The following is a 23,741-nucleotide window of genomic DNA, read 5'->3' on the forward strand; positions in this document are numbered from 1 at the left end:
GTAGATACTTATGTCAATTAAATTTAAATATATACAAGGATATAATATTCAATTAAACTTTATCGAAAATTCTTATGCATCTGATAATTGAAAATAATGTTAACCCTTTGACGAGTGGATATAATTTGGTATCGATTACCCAGAAATTGAATTGTTTTTATAAAAATATTGGTATTTTGCTTAAAGTAAACACGCCATTTGACGTTTTAGATATTTGTGTTACAATAGTAGAGACGTCATTTGACGTTTTAAATATTTGTGTTACAATAGTAAAGACGTCATTTGACGTTTTAGATATTTGTGTTACAATAGTAAAGACGTCATTTGACGTTTTAGATATTTGTGTTACAATAGTAAAGACGTCATTTGACGTTTTAGATATTTGCGTTCAAATAGTAAAGACGTCAATTGACGTCCTACGGTGTTCATAATGTATATTCTCTTTTTATCGTTTTTGATTGTAATTAAAAAAAAAAATGGTATACCTACCTATAAGAAAAACTATACTATAAACAGTACAAATCCTTATTCTTTGAATAAAAATAAAACGTATTGAAACGTAATAAAACGTAATTCAATTTAGTAAGAGATTTAGTAAAAGAAAAATACATTTTTGAAAAAGAAAATTTAATAAATTCAAATAAAAATAATAAGCTTTTTTGACAATAAAAATGTAACAAAACTAGATAGTTAGTTCAATATACCTAATAACTATTATAAACTATTTATTATGAATTGGATATCTAATTAACATAAAAATATAATATTTTTCTCCGTTTAGAACGTAATCAATCAAATTAAAATATTATTGTGATAAAGGAAATTAATTGTTTTGTCTGGTAGATCGACAGCTTCAGTGTTATCCGATGTGATAAACAACAGCGTAATTATATAACATATATCACAGTGTAGGCAACAACAATACACATCATGAACACCTTAAATTAATTTTTATTTTATTATAAAGCGAACCCAGTTAATTATATTATTCTCTTTGACTTTCATGGCCAATATATGGGAGTACATATTTCATTATAACGTACATATTGGTAATATCAACACGGTTTTCTTAAAAATTCGTTATACACAGAGGTAAACACAGAAAAACGTCAATATTGACGTCTTTACTCTACGGGGCATAATAAGAAAAAACATCAATTGATGTCTTTACTCGTCAAAGGGGCCTACTCGTGTGTCTTTAATAAGGGGCAATATTTAGGCAATATGCAATTTCGTTGCCGCCGGCCATGGCATTTGTGTTAGTCGTCAATGATGATTATAGTGTGAGTGTGTAGCATCCGGGTACCGGGCTATCTACGCACGCACTGAATGTGTGCACATGTCAAAGGCACCGCCGACCAAAAATGAAATGCGTGATTTTTCGCTCAATACACGCTTTACGGGAAAAACATTTACGCATCTGATTTGATTAATTTTTTTTTTCGTTGGAAAAGGGATCATTTTCTACAGGGCGCATTGGACTTTGATTTTTAATTTCGTTGCTCAAAACAAATATAACAAAAATAGCAAAATCTTGTGAAAATTGGTAATATACAAAATCGTATTAAAATATAATTTTAAATATCCAAGTCCAATGCGCCCTGTAAAAAGTGTTTCTCTTTCAAAATTATCGAAATCAGATCACTCTACGAGGCGTGAGAGACCTATTGCCAAACTTTTTGGTAAGAACATTATCCGTGTTCTCTGATCTCTCGTTGGTTCTTTTACGATGTTTTAATTTTTAAGTGAATTATATGTATGTAAAATATTTATATATGAAAATGCTCATAATTCACTAAGATATAAGATAGATAAGTTAAAATGATTTATTGCAAATAAAAAAAATATATATATATATATGTTAAATACAATAAGTTAAGATAATTTATTGCCAATAAAAAAAAAATATATATAATATGTTAAATACAATACAATTATATATTACGATTGTTTGGCCCAATTCACCACTAAAGTTGTGCGTGTGCCTCTTGTTTGTGAAATTGGAGTTTCTAGACATTTCAATTATCTGTTAAAAATAAGTATATATTAATATGTATAGTAAATACAATTAAATACAATTAAATTTGTTAAGCAAATGTATAATATAAATAAATTATGCGTACAAAGAATTAACTGTGTTGATAAACAGTATTAAACTAAACTATATTAAGCTAAACGAAATTAAAATTTTAAATACATATATATATTTTAGGTTAGTTACATATTTACAAAGACCTTAAGAGATTATATATAGGTCTCATTATAGTTCTAAAAATATATTATATAACAAAGAAATGAAAATACTCAAAATAAAATAAAAATAATTAAAGTATTGGACAAATCATTTATAGTAGATTTGGTTTATCAACCATAATACCTATTACCATTGAGTATATATATATATATATATATATATATATACTCAATTATATTATCTATATTAATATGTAGTTTATATAATTTGTAATTTTTGCAGTTTAATATAGATAGGGGTATATTGTTTAATGTTTAGTATGTGTAGTATGTGTTCTAGATTTAATGTTGATTAGATTTAATGTTAAGACATAATATTATAATGAATTTTGTTGGAAATAGTTCTTGAATATTAATGGGTTAACATACGCAGTAACTTATCTTTTTTTTTATAAAGAAAATAATACCTAGTCCTAGTGTTATCCAGTGTTTATGTTGTTTTTTACTTTTACACCTATTAATTAGTGGTATAGAGTTTTATATTATTTAGTATATTATATTATCTTATATTACATGAGCGGATTTAATCAGTACCGAAAGTAGGGGGACTCTGTTTACTTTTAAAAAAGAGGGTGCCCATGTTAGCTGTTAAATTATTTACAACTTCACTTAATTATGTTTACCTATCCTAATATCCTATACAAATCCTATACATAACTATATTTATAACAAGATGCGATAGTATATTAAATTACAGATTACTTTTAAAAATAAATAATAATAAAATGCATTTTTAATTTTTTGAAAGTCTAGGAAGCGTGCAATAATATAATATTATATAACATGAATTTACCTGTAGCAATGGTCCATTGTCTCTAGATCAAAGTATGGATACGTTTCGATTTTGGTTTCGATGCATTCCACAAAGTATGCTTTGACGGCAAAGGTTCTTGGGATTTGGCTATTTTAAACAGAAAATATGTCTATAATATTATTATAATCAAATTATTATTGCAGTCATAATCGTGTGGAAGTGTCAACCCCAAATTGCATTTGTATTAGAAATGGTAATGTTCCCAAGAAAATATATGAATAAGAAATACAATAAGAATCCTTAGATATTTAAAATTAATTTATAAAACAGTATCATATACCGCAATAAAATAAAATTTTTCAAATTTTAATTCTATTAGGTACCTGGTACCTACCTTTCTACTGTTTTTATCTATCATATTCTCCCTTAAATTTATTTTTATTTAGGTATATTATTATAATTTATGAAACAGTATTGAATGTTAATCTGGAATTGATAAAACCAAGGATTTAAATGTGATGAAAAAATGCTTGGTTTTCAACTGTGATGGGGTTTCTAGTAGGAAATTGGATCTAGCTGATATTTAAGTGGGTTAAAAAATTTATTTTTGTATATTATAATGATGAGTGCATGTGTGTTGGTTTGCATTTGAGTTAGTGAATTTTTGGGCTCGACCCACGATTAACTCACGTAGTTAAATCACGTCCTGTGACCAAGTATCAAATCAGTACAAACTATCAATTTTTAATGAGAACAATTTTTTAAAAAAGGTAGTGAAAAAGTAAGTGGTACATTTAAATAATTTATCAATAGCGTGTTGGAGGTAGCGTATTATAAGTATTAAAAAAGTAACGATAGCGATACATTTTTTGGTGGAAGGGGGAGTAGCTATATTTTTAGCACTTTACGAAAAAACCTGTAGTAATGACCTGACGACTGGTTGGTTATCAGAACACTCGGCACTTGTTGGGGGACACTACTATCAGGGCCCTGACACTGATAAGAATTAACACATATTACACCCAAAGTGGATTTATCTTTGATTTATTTTTGAAATCCACCTTGGACACAGCATAGGTCCGGACGAAAATCGTGCGACCATCTTCTTAACGTGCAATCAGTGTGACCAGTCTATAAAACTAAACTTATTGTTCAATATTTTAATGGCGATACTCCAGTTTTCCACAAAAATGAAAAGACGCTTACCAAATGAATAATGATAACTGATAAGAATTGTGCACGTTAGGAATTAAGTTGTCAGGCCCTAAGTCTGAATAAAGTGGGAAGGAAGTTTGTATTCGGTATATTTTTTTTCGTGTGGGAACTTACGATACCCGGGTGTGATTATTACCAGCTATATCTCGTGTGGGAACTCACATTCGCTCTATTATTTATAGCACCCACATTTTATAGTTAGTTAGATAGAAATAAATTGACCGCAAATAGCACGAAAAGGTACCGACTGCATAGGTGCCGACACCTGTCGGGCCGGGTATGGGCTAGTTTTGGGCCTTAATATAGTAGCTAATAGGTAATATATTTAAGAATTCCTTTACATATGTATTAATTATGTAGTCATTGTTATCTCTAAAAAAAAAAATGAGTTATTTATGCTTATGATGGTAACTATTATGATACTAACTATAGTTGGTAAGTAAAAATTATGTAAGAATGCTATTCGTATTGAGATAAAAATGCAATTGTAATATAATGTAATGTTTTATTTTTCATTTGTATTAAGTATGAGTCGGTCAAAAATGTTGCCTCCCCCCCCCCCCCCCCTATCAAAAACTGAAATTACGTTACTGGTACGTGTGCTAAACAGCTTTTTGCTGAGCTGTGCGTCATTTCGTAGGTACTAACCAACTTGGTAGATATTATAAAATATATGTGGGTGGGTACCCTACCACAATTAGGTCTATTTTAAATTGCCTTATCCGCTCCACACAATATGTACAATTAATTAAATATAGGTACTATAACTAGGTATGTACATACAATTTCGTATATTTAATGACTGCATGAATCAAGTACCTATCTAAAGGAAACAATAATAGAGAGTTGTGTAGACCTATACTATTGCCTGCCAATGATAGCTGTAATACCTACCTATTTATAAAGAAATAATATATTATAATACATAGTATATTATCCATACTCACGTTGTTGATTGTTGTTATTGTTATTAGTTGTTGTTTTATCGTGGTCGTCATTTCTCGCATTATTTGATCTTCCTCTATCATTTTTTGAAGCTGAAAGATCTGGCCAATTCTGACGGCCTAGTACACAATTATCTTTGCTTGTATCTTCGTTTGTTTTGCAGCAGTTTTTTTTTTTTACTTTTTTTCGATCTCGTTTATCCTTAAACGATAAATGGGGTTTTGAAGACATGTTCTTGTTGGTGCGTGATAGAGAGCTCTGTTTACATAACAAACACATACTATAGTTTATCGCAATAAATATAATTCATGGAAAATAACACATGTGTCAAAAATATCATAAGTGAAAAAATGCGACCTTTTTTAAAATTTTTTAAAATCTCTTATTTTTGATGATTAATGACTATTAAATAAAATAAAATAATTTTAAAAGGACATGATAGTTCTTATAAATAACGAAAGACACAAACGAAACTTAAGTTTGTTTATAATTATAGGTAGGTACCTACATATTGATATTATGCAATATGCATCATTCCGATCAGAATCTAAAAGTGTCCCACCGACGTGAATTGTAATGGCTATATACGGTCCTTTCTAAATACATGCTTTGTGTACCTAGTTAATTTACAATATAAGTACCTACCTATATATTACATCATACATTTAATTAAATTCGAATAAATAAATATAACATGTATACCGACCTCTGTAACGTTATTGGATAGGTTCTGCTTGTCGAGTGGCAATGAATTGACGACAATGAATTGATGTCGAACTAATGGAATTATAATAGGTAGTTATAATTCGTACGATGAATATTCAAAAAGTGGCCAAAACGCAGTAAAATTAGGCACTGTGTTATAACACTGTGTTATTATACTGGCGTATAACCTACTGAAACGTGTTATTATGTTCACTGTACTGAAAAATACAAAACATAAAATACCCACTCTACTGATGTGCCACTACTTCTTAGAATATTGTGTTCATATCAGACATTACATTATACCATACTTTTTACGTACCGTCAACGCCATCTTTTTCGCTATTGTCTGTGGTGGGGTGGCCAATAGCGGTACAGTTGTTGCCAGATAAATTGAGACGACGGCGGCGGCGGCGCGTTAACGGAAAACCAGTGGTTCTCCGTATTTGAATATTATTACCGAAAATACATCAATAAACCAACAATTGTCACAAAAATTATTTTACCATATTAATTTAAAATCAAATATTCTGATAATAATCTTTTATTTAAGGCCTCTGCAAATCAGTGGTGGCTCGCCAGGGGAGGCAAGTGAGGCTGAGCCTCACCTAACTATTGTACAGAAAAAGGAGGTATATATATTATAGTTATAGTTATTTCCATTCGATTTTAAGAATATTATTTTCAAGAATATAATGTACATTTTAAAATACAAAAGCTTTTTGTTATTATGTATTATTTTAATGACAAAAATACAAAATAAATTTATTTTGTCGTAAATAATATGAATTATCATAATACACATGATTACATACTACATACTTCGTCAGTACGAATGTTATCAAAAATCACGACGAAGACGTTCGTTGAGCGATATAACGATCTCGACGAAAGCCGAAGAGTGCCGAGAGGCTAGTAATATTTAGCCGCAGACGAGATGGACGGCTGTACAATAAAAAAAATAAATAATGGTAGAGGGGGAAGTCGGAATTTTATTATGAAATGAGGCTGAACGATTCGGGCCTCAGAGTTTGTCAACATTTTCCATTAGTCATTTGTCGAAGCGACGTAACTTCCACTAATTTAAACTGGGAGGTTGTCATAGTGGACATAATGTCGTGTAGTGTAAGTGTATACCTACTCACAATACTTTTATCACAAATTAAAGATATTGGTTCATATCAAAATATATCAATCAAACATCGAGATGTATGTACTACACTAGTGTAGTATATACATCTCGATGCAATCAAATAACAATTAACATTTTTATTATTATTCTATTTGCAATTTTATACTGCCTTACTCCCTTGTAGAAAGATTATCTTCCTTAGCTACAATCTCTACTGAGAAGGAGTTAATAAACACTATATCAAAAAATGATGAACAATTCTATGAAAAAATAATTGACAAATTTGCATTACTAAAAGACAGAATAATAGATTTTATTTGCAAAACATAATATAAAAAAAGATTTATTTTTGTTTTTGTTTCAGTAAATAAGATTTATGTGATAAGTATTTTTTTTTTATGTATATGACATTTGAAATAAATATTATATGGTTTATTATTTATATGTTTTTAAAGGTTATAGAATTGAATATTAATTGAGTTATATTAAAAGTTAACTAGAAACTCATTGTTATATTTTAACAGCATTTTTTCTCCAATACATTTTGAAAATATCTGCCTCACTCCTCATACGGTTCACGAGCCGCCACTGCTGCAAATGTGTCATTTTTAAGGAGTTGTGTTTGGGCAATTATTTTGTTCCTGCGATTACTGATCGTCTTTGCGTGTGTAGTAAATGATCATTAGTGTGTGTATACTCCCCTACCATCACCCGCGACCCACATCAATTTACAATACATTGTTATTTCTTATCTGGTCGCACGCACGCACATGCACAAGTCATTCAATGTCTACATCAAAATATTCAAAACCAATTTATGGACGTGAAATAGCCGTCGCAATGACAACAATATTATGGTACTTCTAGCGGTTCGTTTTAAAAAATGTAAAGATGTTTGTATAGGTAAACAAGTTTACTTCGCATCGGTTATAATATTTTCATATGCTTGTTTCGTTATTATTAAGCCTTAAAATCCGGAGATGAGATACTTCGGAATGCCGTGTCGTTTATTATACGACAATATTAGGTAGGTAGGTATGTACTAATAATAATACTTTTTTTTTTTTTTAATTTAGTTAAGATTAGGGGCTGGAACTTTTTGAATTTATCGGTATCGGTCCCGGTACCGGTTCACCAAAAATAAAATAACTATTTGATTCTGGTAAAAAAATAAAGGTATTGGTTCCAAATAATTTAGGTACCGTTAAGTATAATAATTTTAAATACCTATCTGAAATAATACGGGCTTAATTAATAGTATGAGAAATATTAGAAAACTTATAATATGATCATACATAGTTTATACACCACAAAACAGTAATACCATTGAATTGTGATAGATAAAATTATTTTATTTTTGAACCTAAAAGAATATTTTTAATTTAAAAATTCTGTTCGGTCCCGGTACTTTATTTATTAAAATAAAGGTTTCGGTTCCGGGTCTTAATATTTTAAAAGCTCCGGTTATCCTGGGTTATTTAGTTAGTTTTATTACTGTGCAGGCGAGTATGAACAGTATATGGTTGGCTTATAACACGTGTACCCTGCAGGCACGGTACTAGCATATTTTTTCAGAGGGGGCAGAGTGGGGCAAATATTTTTTTTACACGGGCTAAGGTTTTTTCAACAAATACTGAGGTTATTTAAATAAAATATAAATTTGTTCGTATCATATAACATAATATAGCTATTATCTATATAGTACAAAAGTTTTTATGTTGTGTGGTCTAAAAGTCTCAACAGATAACATGTACAAACATTTGAATAGTTAAAAATGTTTTAAGAATAATGTAAAATATGTTTTATGTACCTTATGTAAGGGAATTTTTAATTATAGACCTTCAACAACTATATTCATAGCTCTTTTAAAAATAATGTCTGATGACTATATTTAAGTATCGTACATAATTTTCAGTGTTGGGGGAGGGAGGGGGGTTGGCGCCATGCCTGCGTGTACCTAAATGCGTTCACCTATATATATGCGTGGCAAATATTTGCCACTATGAAAATCCGGGTGGTCACCCATTTGGGAACTAGAGGCACCCAGAACACATCAGTGACTGAAACCAGACACCGCACCACAATAATTAATTACACATTATAATTCGTATATTATTAAACCGTCGTCGACGGTGCAGCATTATTTACATCCTATAGTTTAACGCAACCGTGACCAGCTGTGAGTTTTTTTCATAACATTTTGGATAAAAAGTTGCACATCATCAGGGCCTCAGAGGGTCGTGTAAGGTATTAAGACTTGGACCTTGCCTTACACTGTGGCCAGGTGCCACTAATATTATTTCTTCTTTTGAAATGTGATTTTTACTTATCAAAATTCAAAATTTCTTTAAAAAATCTGTTTCATATGATGAAATAAAATTTAACGTTGTCTTAAAAACTTAAAATATTATAACGATAAAAATAGTAAAAATATAAGAATAGTCAGTGCTCGAATGCGGGTGCGCTGGGGGACGGATTTTTATTTTTTTTTTGCGTACCCCTACTATTTATTTTTACCTGGGCGGGGGGACGGTACAAACTATGTCCAAAATAATTTTTATTAAAATGTGAATTTCAATTGATGTCAATTATATAACAAGTTTTACTATTTTTCATATCAAAATTACTTTTGATATTAGTTTATTAATTAGTTATAATATCACCCTGTGTTTTGCCTATATAGTCAGTAGTTCACAGATCATAGATCATATACAAGTGTTTTATCTAAGGCTCAGATATTGAGGTGTGCTATAATAGTACTATCTTAAATCGTGTTCCGAATGAAATGTTATCAGTTTCAGTTGGTTAGGTTGGTATGGTTATCATTTATCGGTGTTTTTGAATTTTTAAATTTTCTTATACTCATCAAAATATGTGGTCTCTTTTGAATCAAAAATAATAATTATTAATTTTGTTATCTATTTAGTATATTGAATAAACAGGTAGATTATTATTAATTTTTTTTTCTACTGTAACAATGTAAGATGTAGATAATATTGCTATCAAAATATAATATACCTATTTGGAATTCAAAATGTGTTGCTGAAAAGTGGTATTTAAAATGTATGTAAGGCAGGAACGTGGTGGCAGGGGTTGGGGGCAAGGCCCCCACGGGTCTGTGTTGAGTAAATGCGCCCTTGGAACGCAGTTTTAAATCGTTGTATTGTGCTCCTTCACTTAATTTTTCCCAATTTGAGCACTGAGAATAGTCAATAAGTACCAACAACTATGGATTTCACATACTTATACTTCCTATTTAAAAATATTCTCAGAACAACAAAATAATGAAATATGGTATACCTACTTACAAAGTACCTACTTACCTATCTTACGTTAAAATAATTGCCTACCCTATGTAATAATAACAGAGTTATTCGCTGCATTTCTCAAACGATAAAGGACAAAGAAATAGTAACAATTTATTATGAAAGACAAACACGCCATATCCCTGCATACCACTATATTATTATATTAAAATTTTACCCCACAGAGTTTCAAATAATATAATATGTGATGGTTCCTAAATTCCAATAATATTTGTACATTTCACCTATCTATATAGTACTATAATACACGTATTTCATTTGGCATTTTACGATAGTAAAAATATGTAATATACCTACTTGTATAATATTATCAATAGCTGGAAGATAATAAACTTAGTTATAAAATACACTCGCTATTTGTTATTAAATCTATAATATCGCCTTTTAGAGTAGGTACCTACAATAAAAATGATTTAATGTATCGATTACCCAATTTTGTTATTATTCAAAAATGAATAACCGTGGATACTTGATAGTTTTACCAAATTGTTATTTTACCTAGCATTTTTATACATTGTATAATTTTAAAAATATAATTAAATATTTTAATGTATAATTTTGAGTTATTTTGTATTTTGAAATTTTCGTTTTTTCTCTATAAATGTTAATTAACATGTTAATGCTTGCTCAAAAATCTTGGAAAATTAATACAAGGTTCCACATAAGTTGTTTTTAATAGAATAAAAAAAAAATTGAGCGTAAATCCAAAATTCGTCAGAATCACGAAATTTTGCAAATGATTTTGAAATAAAAATGAATAACATTTTTAATATTCTTACCTAAGATTTTGAAATTGAATACAAAGTTATTTATATACTTTTTATAATAATTATTTATAATTCAAAAGGAATTAGAGGGTGTTGGCGTTTTCACTTTCTCGCGCTCAACATGGCAAATTTGCGTTAGCTGAACTGCCTAACTAATTTCATCTTGTAATCATCATAGACTGTTTTCATAATCATGACGTGTGGAACAATAAAGTCAAAATAACATTATTAGTTCTATTTATAATATACCACATTAACGGTGTGCCCATACCAGGCGATATGATGTTAGGCAAAATTAAAAATATAATATAATTCTGATACCCAGATTCAGACCCTGCTGTTGAACACATTTTACCGAAAATAATAACCGAAATTAATAAATTTAATGAATAATAAAAAATAATATTTAGCCATACGAGTTATCTGAATAGTGAAAACTATAGATATAACAATATTCTGGGTTAGAATATACCTATACCTATTTTACAACGTTATACGTTTAAATAATTTGCTCACATTAATTATATTAATCAGCGATATACGACAACAAACGATTGTTATATGTTATACCTAATGAAAGTCATCATCATTATAGCCCTCGTCGAAAATTCTTTACTTCTAATTATTGAGTGTGTTATCAATCAAAATTCTTTTGGTTCATTAATCGCTGCAGATGTCCTACATTTTTTCGTATACCTACCCAGACAGTATTTTGTAATGATAATATTATAATAGTATTATAATAACGTTATACTAATATTATTCTTTATTACAATGTTATAATAATATTAATATTATTAGTACTAACAAATTACGCAAATTCTTGATTTTTTTCCAAAGCATTGGGAAACGAGAGCATGTATCACTTTTTCAGCTACTATATGAAATAGCATTATAATAATTACCATAGTGCATATTATGCGATTTGTTGTTAGAAAAAATTAGTTCAACTTACCTCATTACTAATAAAAAATAAATTACTAATTGTAAAATAAATGTATAGTTTAATCTCCTTAGAAATATTATAGGCTATATATAAGTGACTATCTCCACTCGAGTTGATCAATGTCGTTTTTCATCATTAAATTCAATTTAATACATCTAAAAGTTACAGCCATAGGAGTATTTTAGGGAGGGCCTATCACTGCCCTGGATCTGTATTTTGTGTGATAGATACTGTGGTATATCATAGTATACTATTATTACGATTTAATTATTTATCGTACTTATTATGGACATTTATATAAATCGACTTTATTTTTTTGTAAGCGTTTAATTTTTACAAAATGTATCTGTAAACCATTAAAATATGTAAATTATTTTAATATTTTGTAGTTGAGAATTCATGAAATTTTTAATATTTTAAAACATATACCTATAATTTATTATTCTATATTATATAATAATTTGTCGTAGGTATACCTATGTTAAATTCAAAAAACGCACTAAAAACAATTAAACCTTTTAGGTATATGTAGATACTCAACGAAAATGTTATCTTAAATTATTGACTCACGCGAGTGTTTCCGTTTATAATATTTATATAATAAGAAAACAAAATAAACCTAATAATAAATTATTATTGTCGTGCGTCGCAGTTAATTTGTATTTGGCTGAAGTGGAACAAATTATAATGCCCTTATCCCCTAACCCCTGGGAGAATTTCGATCAATCGAGACAAATGATTTAAAACAATTATAATTTAATAAATCGTATTTTTAGCTGTTGCGAGGCTGTCGTCGTACAAATATTATAATATGTTTACGGACCCACGTCTTATCGTGTCCCTGTGAATTTTCGTATCTGTCAATTACTTTTAACCGTATATTCTTGTTAGTGGAAATTAGATTTTCATCGCACTAAAAACCTTAAAAAAAGCCGTATTATAAAAATCCCGTAGAATGCGCAAATACATCAAATTTTAGTAGTAGGTATTTCTACCAATTTATCAGATTTTAATAAAGTTTATAATATTCTATAAACTATATTTTATATAAGTTACCTATACAAAAAAAAAATAAGATCTTATTTATTTACATAAGTAATGAATTACCAAGGTATAGTTAACATTGAAAAGTATTAAAAATTGTTCCTAAATAAAGATATCAAGGGTGGATCCAGACCAAGATAACAGGAGGGGTGAATTTTAAAGAGCAAACAAAGTGGTGTTATTTGGGGGAGGAAAGCAAGGTGGGCATTTGCCCCGGTCTGATTTTAAAAGCATCAAAATGGGCCGCTGCCAAGTGGTTTTTGATTGAGGTGGGGAGGCAGTTTTTTTTAGCCACGGCTCCGGTAATTTTTGGGGGTGGTGGTGGTATTAATGGTCGTGGGAGATTCGTAAAATGTATTGCTTCTAAACTATGAATTTGAGAGTTGGGGTATCAGCAAATTTTGGTATACATCCTGCTGTGAGTGGAATTACGTCAACAACTTATATTTGGGGCAGAAACAGGGAGGGGGCGCTCCCTCTAGATGATTAGATCTCCCCCCTGAAATATATTATAATAATTTAGTACGACAAAGGTACCGATAATTACAAAAATGTAACACATTTACAAAACGAAAATTACAAAAAAATAATTCATAAGACGTATGTTATCAATTTTAATTGACAGTAAGTACCTATTAAAAATATTGAAAAAATAGTTATAATAAATGAACACGGCAAAAAAATCAAAATACGTAAAAGTTTCGAAATTAAACTTGTTAATACCAAATTCCAACTTTATGATAAGACCTTATGGCTTACAATCAGCAAAAACCGTTTTCACTTTTCATACAAATTCACAGCCCCATGGTTATCTGACATGATAATATTATTATGTTATAAAAAACAATTAGGTAGGTACCTAATTATTTAGTTTATATTATAATATTAGACTGAATTTTATTGAATATCGTAATATTATCATCATTATAGTTCGTTGTAAATAGTGTACTTACCTATACATAATAATATTATTTAAATTCAATAATTTGTATTGACAAGATAATAAAAATATATCAAAAGACCAAATATTAATTTTAAATAAATCAAATTATTAAGATGCCATATTACAATATATTATGCTGATTTAAAATAACAATATAAACAAAGTAGTCCTGCAAGGGGTCCCTTAAAATTTACCACCGCCCACCAAATCAATCACCCGAGCACTTAAATATAATAATTAAAATAATTAATTTTTTTTCATTTTGAAAAAAAACTGCTTCGATGATAAATATTTGGAGTTTTGTAGCTTTTAAATAAACACAATAACAATAAACCTGCAGATATTTCCCTCATACGAAAGACTCGGATGTGATATCCAAGCAAATACCAAATTATTAGAAATATTTTGGACTGCAAATATGGTAGGAGGTTGGGAGGGCCCCGTGGTATATGCAACATTGGAAAGTACTTCAAAGTAGCACGTGTGAAATATCGCAGAAGTGCAGTACCGCTATTATTATGTGGTCAGCCGAGGGGGAATCGACGGAGGCGTGTAACTATGTAATGGGGCGTGATGGAACTTAGAAGCCGTCCCCGCCGTGGCAATATGAATACGGTGTAGTATAATATACCTACGTCAAGATGATCCATTTGACTGCCAACAATATTTTTCTAGGCAGTTTTCGTGATTTTTAAGAAACACATTTTTATATAGTATAGTGTTTATAATTTGTAGGTATTATTTTTTAAGTTTTTTGATTATTTTAACTTGTAAACATAATTGATAAAAACAAAACTTATATGTACTAGGTAGCTGAATGATTTTAATTAGTCGGTAGCTGAATAATTTATTAAACGCCGTTGATACATAATTAACACATCGAATATAATGATTAATGAACGAATAGTTTTAAGTTTACAACGCATCTTATAATATATTCCCGTTGTGTTTGGCCGTTCGTTCGCTATTAGCATATTATAGTTACTATACAGTATAGTTACAATTGTTGACAATAATATATTTTATTTGTTGTCTATAGACGCTGTACATAGTTAAGAGTCATAATTAGTGCATAACTAGAGCCTTACTAATATAAACATTTTAATATAATAGTTGAATAAATAAATAATTGTAATTTGTAAAATGTTTCTTCTATTGCCAATATTGAAAAAATATTAAGGTACATACCAATGTATAATTAAAAATATTATCAAATTATTTATAAATTATGTTTAGAATTATTTAGTTTAATATGCATTGTACTAATTTAATTAAAATGTTAGGAAACCGGGAGTTCGCAGATTGAGCTTTCCAAACTTGTTTAATTATAGATATTAAATGTTTAAAATGTGTAATTAAAAATTTAAAAAAATAAAATATAAGTAAGTTGTCATTAAAATATGATTAGAATAAAAAATAAATAAAAATACTTTCAAACCCTATAAAAACATTAAATACCTACCCACAGTTTTTCGAAATCATAATAATATTGAATTAAAAAATGATTTCGTTCATCGAATTTTGGATCTCCTCATATTATTATTGTAAATTGTATTCATATGGATACATTACACGTGACGTAGCCCAATATATAGGACAAATTTATTTTGGTCAAGACCAGAGAAACATTTGTCGTTGATCATGTTTCTGGTTTCTCATCATAATAAGCGGCAACGTAAGAATTCGACGAAGGTAATTTCGAAAATATGTAGGTATCTGACGAATATTTCCTTGGCCCGTTTCAAATTCTTCATTTTTTCCAGCAAACTGGCTGCAATTTTCAGTGCTTCTTGCATAGAGACCAATGGCATATGTAATTTATTATAGAAATACTATTTTAAAATTATGGAATGCACATTCATGATTATGTATATTATATTATATCTTATTAAATTATAATAATTAATAAAAAATGATAATATTCTATATTTTATTCTTACAAGTTATTTTTTCACAATAATTATAATTATTTATCTTATTTTTCATTATTATTTATTAGGTATTCTACAATTAATTAGATAATATACTAAATTGTATTGATAAGTATTTTAAATTATTAAAAATAATGTTCTTTGTAACTAAAGAAGGTCATAACTCAAAATTATCAGTAATTTTCAAAAAAGCAAAGAAAAACAAAAAAAAAACAATTGAGGAAAAACGGGAATTTTTACGCGTAATCGGTTTTCAGCCAAATCAATTTTGGTTTTTGATGTAACTTTTAAAAAAAATATTGTAGATATATGAAATTTTCACTTAATGTTTATATTAACATTTTCTAAACATCTTAACATTTTCAAAATATTTTGACATATCGGTAAATGAAATTTTCGATTATTATTTTTTTAAAATTCATGTCGATAAAAAAAAAGTTATGCGTAAATCCACAGTCAGTTTGTAATTTGTATGACTGTCGAAAGTTAGAATTTTGACTAAATTCGTAAAAATAACGAAAATCTGCAAATTATTTTGAATTAGAAATTTATAAAAATGAACTCCGACTGCCTGTTAGTTATACCAGACATTACCAGTACATAGTTACGATTGCTGATATATTATATTATTGATTTTTATTTATTTATTGTCCATATGGTAACTGACTTACCGTACATAAATTGTATAATATGGAACTATAATTTTATTCATTGTGTTGTTTTAAAATACGTTTGGGAACCGAGAATTTAGCATAGTCACCGATTGACCTCTCCTAACTTAATTTTTAGATTCTGAGCGAAGCGATGAATGTATTGATTTTACAATGTGTATTTTTTTTTATTTTTTTTTTTTATTTTTAGATTCTGAGCGAAGCGATGAATGTATTGACTTTACAATGATGTGTGTCTTTTTTTTTATTTTTTTTATTTTTGTGTCTGTCATGACCTTTTAGGACAGTAAAAGTGCTTGGATTTTCTTCAATAGTAACTTTTCTGATAGGAAAGTGAATCTAGTTGGTACTTTGGGGGGTCAAAAGTAAAAATTTCCCAGTAGTTTTCAGTTTTTACAAGCGACGTGAAAAACAAAAGAAAAATTAAGGAAAAACGGGAATTTTTACGCAAAATCTGTTTTCGAGAAAATCGATTTTGGTTTTTTGGTGTAACTCTAAAACAAATGACCGTAAGGACATGAAATTTTGACTGAATGTTTATATTAGCATTTTCTATACACCATAAAATTTACAAAATATTTTGACTCTTATTGAGCTGTTTACGGCCATTGTCAGTTTTCAATTTTTTTAGTTTTTTTTTCTATAAATATCAATAAAATTGTATCTTTTATCTTTGTAAAAAAGCTTGAAAATTTAATAGAAGGCTCCTAGGTTATTGTTTCAAAGGCAGATGAAAAAAATTAAAAATCCTTAGTCACAGTTTTTTAGTTATAAGCATTTAAAGTTCAAATTTTGACAAAATACGGAAAAAATCACGAAAAATAGCAAATTATTTTGAGTTGAGAATTCATAAAAATTTTTATTTTTAAATCTGAGATTTGAAAATGTAATTTAAGATTACTCATAAGTTTGTCTACCTTTATCAAAAAAAAAATGTCTAGAAGAAACTTAAATTAAATTTTTATGAGCGTCTAAAATTTATATTTTTACAACATTTGATATTTACTCGATTTCTGATGTAACAATTTTCTTATTTTATTGTAATGAAAAAACGAATGACTGTAGATACTTGAAAATTTCACTGAATGTTTATATTAGCATTTTCTGTACACCATAAAATGTTGAAAATATTTAGACTCTTTTTGAGCTGTTTACGGACATTGTCAGTTTTCAATTTTTTTAATTTTTTTTTCTATAAATATCAATAAAAAATTTTTTGTAGGGTAAAAAAGCGTGAAAATTTAATATAAGGCTCCTGATATATCGTTCTAATAGCAGTTGAAAAATATTAAAAATACATAGGCAAAATTTTTTTTATAAGCATTTAAAGTTCAAATTTTGACAACATTTAACAAATTTATAATTTATTAATTATTTTGTAGTTAAAAATGTATACAATGTTTAACTTTTATGGCTAAGGATTGAAAATTTAAAACAAGGCTCCACGTAAATAGGTTATTTATAAATTACTTTATTCACAATAATATCATCAAATATACTTGGGAATATCAATATATCATAGGCTGACTGACCGTTTTCGCTCAGAATCGTTTTTCTTATACAATGATATTATATCATTGAATTCAAATTTAACACCATCCATTTCAGTGATGCACTTGTAACCTACTGTACAGCAGAGCGACATCCACTTATCCACCTTTTTTTTAATTTATAGCTGCTATATAGCTAGGTAGTAAAATTGTATTTATTTTAATATAAATTATATAATCGTCTGTTACTCTGTTAAATCTTATTAGTATTGATATATTCGACGAGTTTATATTTAATGAAATGTATTAATTTTAAACTATATATATTTGACTTTAGCCCCCCCCCCCCCCACACTCCTTAATTTCGATTTTCGACCCTAGTTTTGCAATGTTTGTCGGAAATACATATTAAGTAGCTGGTAGGTACTATAGCGTGTGCAGTTTGAAATAAAATAACCTACGGAGTTGTAGGTTAAGTTAGATTACATATATCAAACATAAAAGTAAGACTGGTGAAATGGAAATGAGATTTTTCTCGTTTCCGAAACGTCAAGGGCAAAGCCTATTGCGTTTTTCGTATTTTATGTGTATACGCTAAATCGGACATATCCGATCCCTACGGTGAGCTTTAGGTACGTGGATATATTTTATATTAAATCGTAATGGTATATTATGTAGGACGTATATTGTACCTCAAAACGAAAACCTTTGACCAATATCATTATACCTACGCTCGGTCGGGATTAGATTTCGTCCACAATCAATGTACCTATTATATTTGATGATTTTGTAATTGCACGATTTGTCGAGTGACAGTTGTTATATATACACGATAATATAGTTAATAGGTACAACATCAATTTGCTAAGACGCAATACTACGATTTAACGAATAGTTGTGTCAGTTTGATTAACAATATTAGTATATTACATTAATTTATCATGATAAAAACGTAATATATAATATAATATAATATAATATATAATAATTAATAGATGATAGGTATCTGATAAATAGAAATTGACATTTAATAATTTTGGATATTTGTTTGTAGCCTGTGCAAGTAAATACCTACCCAACAATAAATATTACATTGAAAATAAAATATTTTTACATTTTTCAATTAGGCACGTATACCTAGGTACTTTAGAATGAAATAACTTACTCAAGTTATGTGAATAAGAAGTCTTAATAATTTTCCAACCAATTTACTATTTCATCTTTACAGTAATGATACTTTAATGTGTCACTATATCATCACTTTAATGATTATACTAAAAGAAAAAAAATAGTTGAACATTTTATAATATATACATATTATGTATAGTACTTTTCCAATGACCAATTGCTACCACAGATGTTCTTTTAATAAAAAATAAATAAATATGCATTATAATTACATTTTTTTTTCACAGAAAATATTTAAATAATATTTTGCATTTTTTATAGTCGAATAACACATCGCAACATAATAAAGACGTCATAAAGTAAAAGTCGCTTATTGGACTTATAGTAAAGTTAGATAATTCACTCATTCACTTATTATTGGACAGCTCAAACAGGCTGCAGGTCCCAATTTAAACGTATTATCCTACCGCACGTAGGTAAAATAATAATTTACTGGACTCGCACTACACTAGTTAATGGAGTCAATAAATATTTTAATGGCACATAAATACATTTTTTAAAAACTTTAAGTTAAACAATGATACTGTTAGACGACAGAACAAATTCTTCTCTCGTCTTTTTATGTTTTATTTAATTTTTTACAATTTATATCCACAGAGCATGCAGCATTTAAATTGTAAATGGACATTTTCCCCGAAATATTTTTGATGCAGACCTTCCCTCCCCATTTTTTGAAAAAGTTTATTATTGAGTTTAATAATATAATATAATTTATTACTTAATATGAAATTATTTTTTTAAATAAAATATAAAATATATAAAAAATGTTATTTTCATAAATATAATAGATTATAAATGTATAAGTTTGATCAATTGAACTACTTGAAATAATAAAAATTAAAATAAGTATAAAATAAAATATAACTTATAAAAATGGATAAAAGTTCCGACATAAAAATGATACATTTTGTAAAAAAAACATTTGATTTCTGATTCTTTTGTTATTTCTTAACGCTTATTTTTTAGCCTTTGTTAATATTTATTTATTTTTTTTTTTAAAAACTGTACCAGTTTGGATATTTAATAATTGCTTGTGAATTTGATTGTAGTAGTTTTGTTGATAAAAAATATATACATCTATAATTTATTATATTCATGAAAATATTTTAAAATATTAGACAATGGGCAAAAAAATAATTTAATATTAAATAATAATATAATATTTTTTAAATAGTAAACTTAAAAAGAAATGTCCGGTTCAGTTCGAAAATGTATCGGGAGAAGGGGCGAATGTCATACTACATCGTATATAGTCGGGGGGGGGGGGGGGGGGAATTTAATGTCTGCGATTCATTTAAATCACGAAAATAATTTTATAAGGAAACAAAATTAAATTTGTATTAATGTTATGCCGTGATAGGTATACGGAAAATATCGGAACTATAAATGGCTGCAAATAAAATGTATTATTTTACGCGGGCATGCAATTATATTATGGCGTCAAACTTGTATAGTTGTATACCTATTGTCTTTTATTGCATTCCGAATACATTATAATCAAACAGAAGGTAAATAATATTGTTATTCTGCCCAAAACTGTTCGTCTTGTAAACGCACCATGTGTAATGGCAGTGTACGTGACTTGAAATTGGAATTCTGTGCGTTTATATAACGACGTGTTTATGTGCATAAGAAGTTCATAATATTAAGAAGACGCTACACGTGCGTTGTCTCCGTCTTACAAACGCATTCCATGGCAAATTGTTTGTTCTGAATAATCTATTTAACTCTGTTATGTTTTATATTGGACCGAATTGACCTATTATAAAATATAGAGGTAAGAATATTATCTAGTAAATCGCATAGGTTTTTATTTTAATTTTAAAGCGAGTTATGAGTATGAGTATTTTAAAATGTACCTATAGTACCTATAAACGATTTATAATTTCAAAATACTCTTAACTCTCTTTAAAATTAAAACATACAAAAAACCTATGAGTTTCACTACTCCCTAGATAATATTCTTACTTTTAATTAATAATAGGTATTCACTCTTATATTAAACATAATATTTTATTTAGTTAAATAGATTATTCAGAACGTAAATTTGCTATGTTATGCATTTGTAAGACGGAGACAACATACGCGGGTATAGCGTCGAACAATATGCAGGTCCTCATCCGAAATCCTGCCAGGGCCTATTTTTAAAAAAAATATTTATTTTTTATTTATAATTAAGGTAGGTAGGTCCTATTCTATAACAATTAAAAATTTGAGCAAAATGTTTAATGACTGATTATGTTATGCTGTCTTGGAAGTACATAATGTTATTATTTTTGATTATTATTAACTTTAATAAAATAAATAATATATTATGTGTAGGGCGATTCTTTTATTATGATCCACACCCAATTCGGGATTGACTCCGCTCATTTTTAGATAACTACAAAAGTTATAACTCATAAACTACTAGTCATAAACTCGATTTTTAAGTATCGAAATACTCAGACAAATATATTGCTTTCAAGATTAAATTAAAAATGTATGTTGTCATTCAAAAAAGTAAAAACTTAAAAAATATTAAAAACATAATCAAAAAAAAAAAACACGTTGTTTATAACCACTTAAAACGATATAAAAAAAATATTTTCAAAAACATTGATACCCTGAAGTGGTTCATAATAAAATAACCATCCTATATTATACACATAATATATTTTAATGAATTATATTGTTTGTTGTACATTTTTACAATAGGTAATATTAATAATTATGGTAAAGGAGTTGGAGTATAGGTATATCCATTTAAAGGAAACAAAAATGTTTGTAACATTGATAGGTCGAGATATATTGGTATGCAAATTTGTTTGGTTATATATTTAAGGCCGGAAATTCAAGCAAATCTCTGCCTGCTGTTTGCGTCATTTGATTGATATTTGTTGGCGAACCGCAATCCAGATAGGTATAATATTATATATATATTCAACAGTGTAGTGCAAAGGTCTACACGTGTCCCTCCGGATTACTGTTCATTGTGTTTGGGCACAACACCGGATGGGCAAAGTAAACATGACGAAATCGTAAATAAACACACACGTGTATAATATAATTGACCACTCGAACGCGTAGAATGTATACGTAACGTATCTACTTCTCAAAAGGACATAATATAAAATATAATATGCGGGTGGTCGACGCGCATCGATCACCCCCGGGACCCGATCGCTTTGAAATGCTTTCCCATCACGCGTAGGGTAAATACACAATAATATTATTAGTTTCATATGTCTTACATATATATGAATGTGCGTGTGAACACTCACTGAGAGAGAGTGATATTTGGTGCTATAAATATAAAACGGGCAAAAAACGGGCATCCTTTGAACGCATCGAGGATAATAATATGCATTATATAATATGTGAAAATTCGATTCCATTTCGGATCACTACAAGTACTTTTATGTGTGTATAAAATAATAAGATATTCAAAAGAAAGTTTGTAACATATGCGTGTATACATATTAGTATATTATATATTTAATATTATTATAATATAATGCTGTCTACATAATGCGATGATGTTATAGGACTGAAAGAATTCGATACATTATACATAATAATATAGTATACTCGATATATTATAGTCTGTATTGTACGCAGTATTATAATAGCCGTATACCTATAGTATAATATAAGAAAAGCCACATTTCTTTATTTATAATAATATGTCTACCGCACTCCAAATGGATAATATTATACGCGTTTCTGTGACCGTTAATCTCTTTACAGAACATCACCCTTTATTCAATTATATCAATAGTTATTAATTTGTATTGGCCAACGGAATGACGAGAGTGATGTGATGTATTACAGAGTACAAATTATTCTGAATACGCACCGTTGTGCATTACGCCTGCTATAATAGCCCATTGCAAGGATAGGTACAAATTATACTACAAAGATATATTTCCAATTACCATCACAATCATCACGTCCATACATAGGTATACACGCGCAGTACTGCCTAAGAATAAACCAGTTAGAAATCTGACTTCGTAATTTAGGCGATGTATATCAGCGCGTAAGCCGTTAGATAACAATTGGGAGAATTTATTTTTATTTTGGTTGAGTACGAGAGTAAAGTTATGCACCTGCCATAGAAAATAATGTTTGAAATTTAGTACATTTTACAAGACGTTTACTGCCTAGGTACAGTGTTCGAATAAGTGCTTCAAATTTATTATAATATGTCTACCTAATTATTTTTAGTTACAATGATAAATACTGATTTCAGAAATGAAAAACGCCGTAACATAAAAGCAATTATAGTTAATAAGCAAAAAGGATAATGATCAATATTAACATAATAATAATAATTATAATAATTCGTTTTGAATTTTTAAAATCAGAATCATTAAAACATTTTGGAATTATAACATTTACAATGATGTTTATTTTCATATTTTATATTTCGTAAGTTATAATTGCCTA

At 28.4% G+C, this 23,741-nt stretch overlaps 1 long non-coding RNA gene across 1 annotated transcript; it reads right to left on the reverse strand.

The window, feature by feature from the left end:
* Positions 1-1,890: 1,890 nt before the first annotated feature.
* LOC132937927 (uncharacterized) lies at positions 1,891-6,073 on the reverse strand. The gene is made up of 4 exons (XR_009663858.1): positions 5,874-6,073; positions 5,170-5,425; positions 3,047-3,154; positions 1,891-2,026 (listed from the first exon to the last, which is right to left on the reverse strand). It is a non-coding gene; the product is annotated as an uncharacterized LOC132937927 (long non-coding RNA).
* Positions 6,074-23,741: the final 17,668 nt, after the last annotated feature.

This window comes from Metopolophium dirhodum, chromosome 2, assembly GCF_019925205.1.
Source record: "Metopolophium dirhodum isolate CAU chromosome 2, ASM1992520v1, whole genome shotgun sequence".
In the NCBI taxonomy this organism is placed as follows: Eukaryota; Metazoa; Arthropoda; class Insecta; order Hemiptera; family Aphididae; genus Metopolophium; species Metopolophium dirhodum.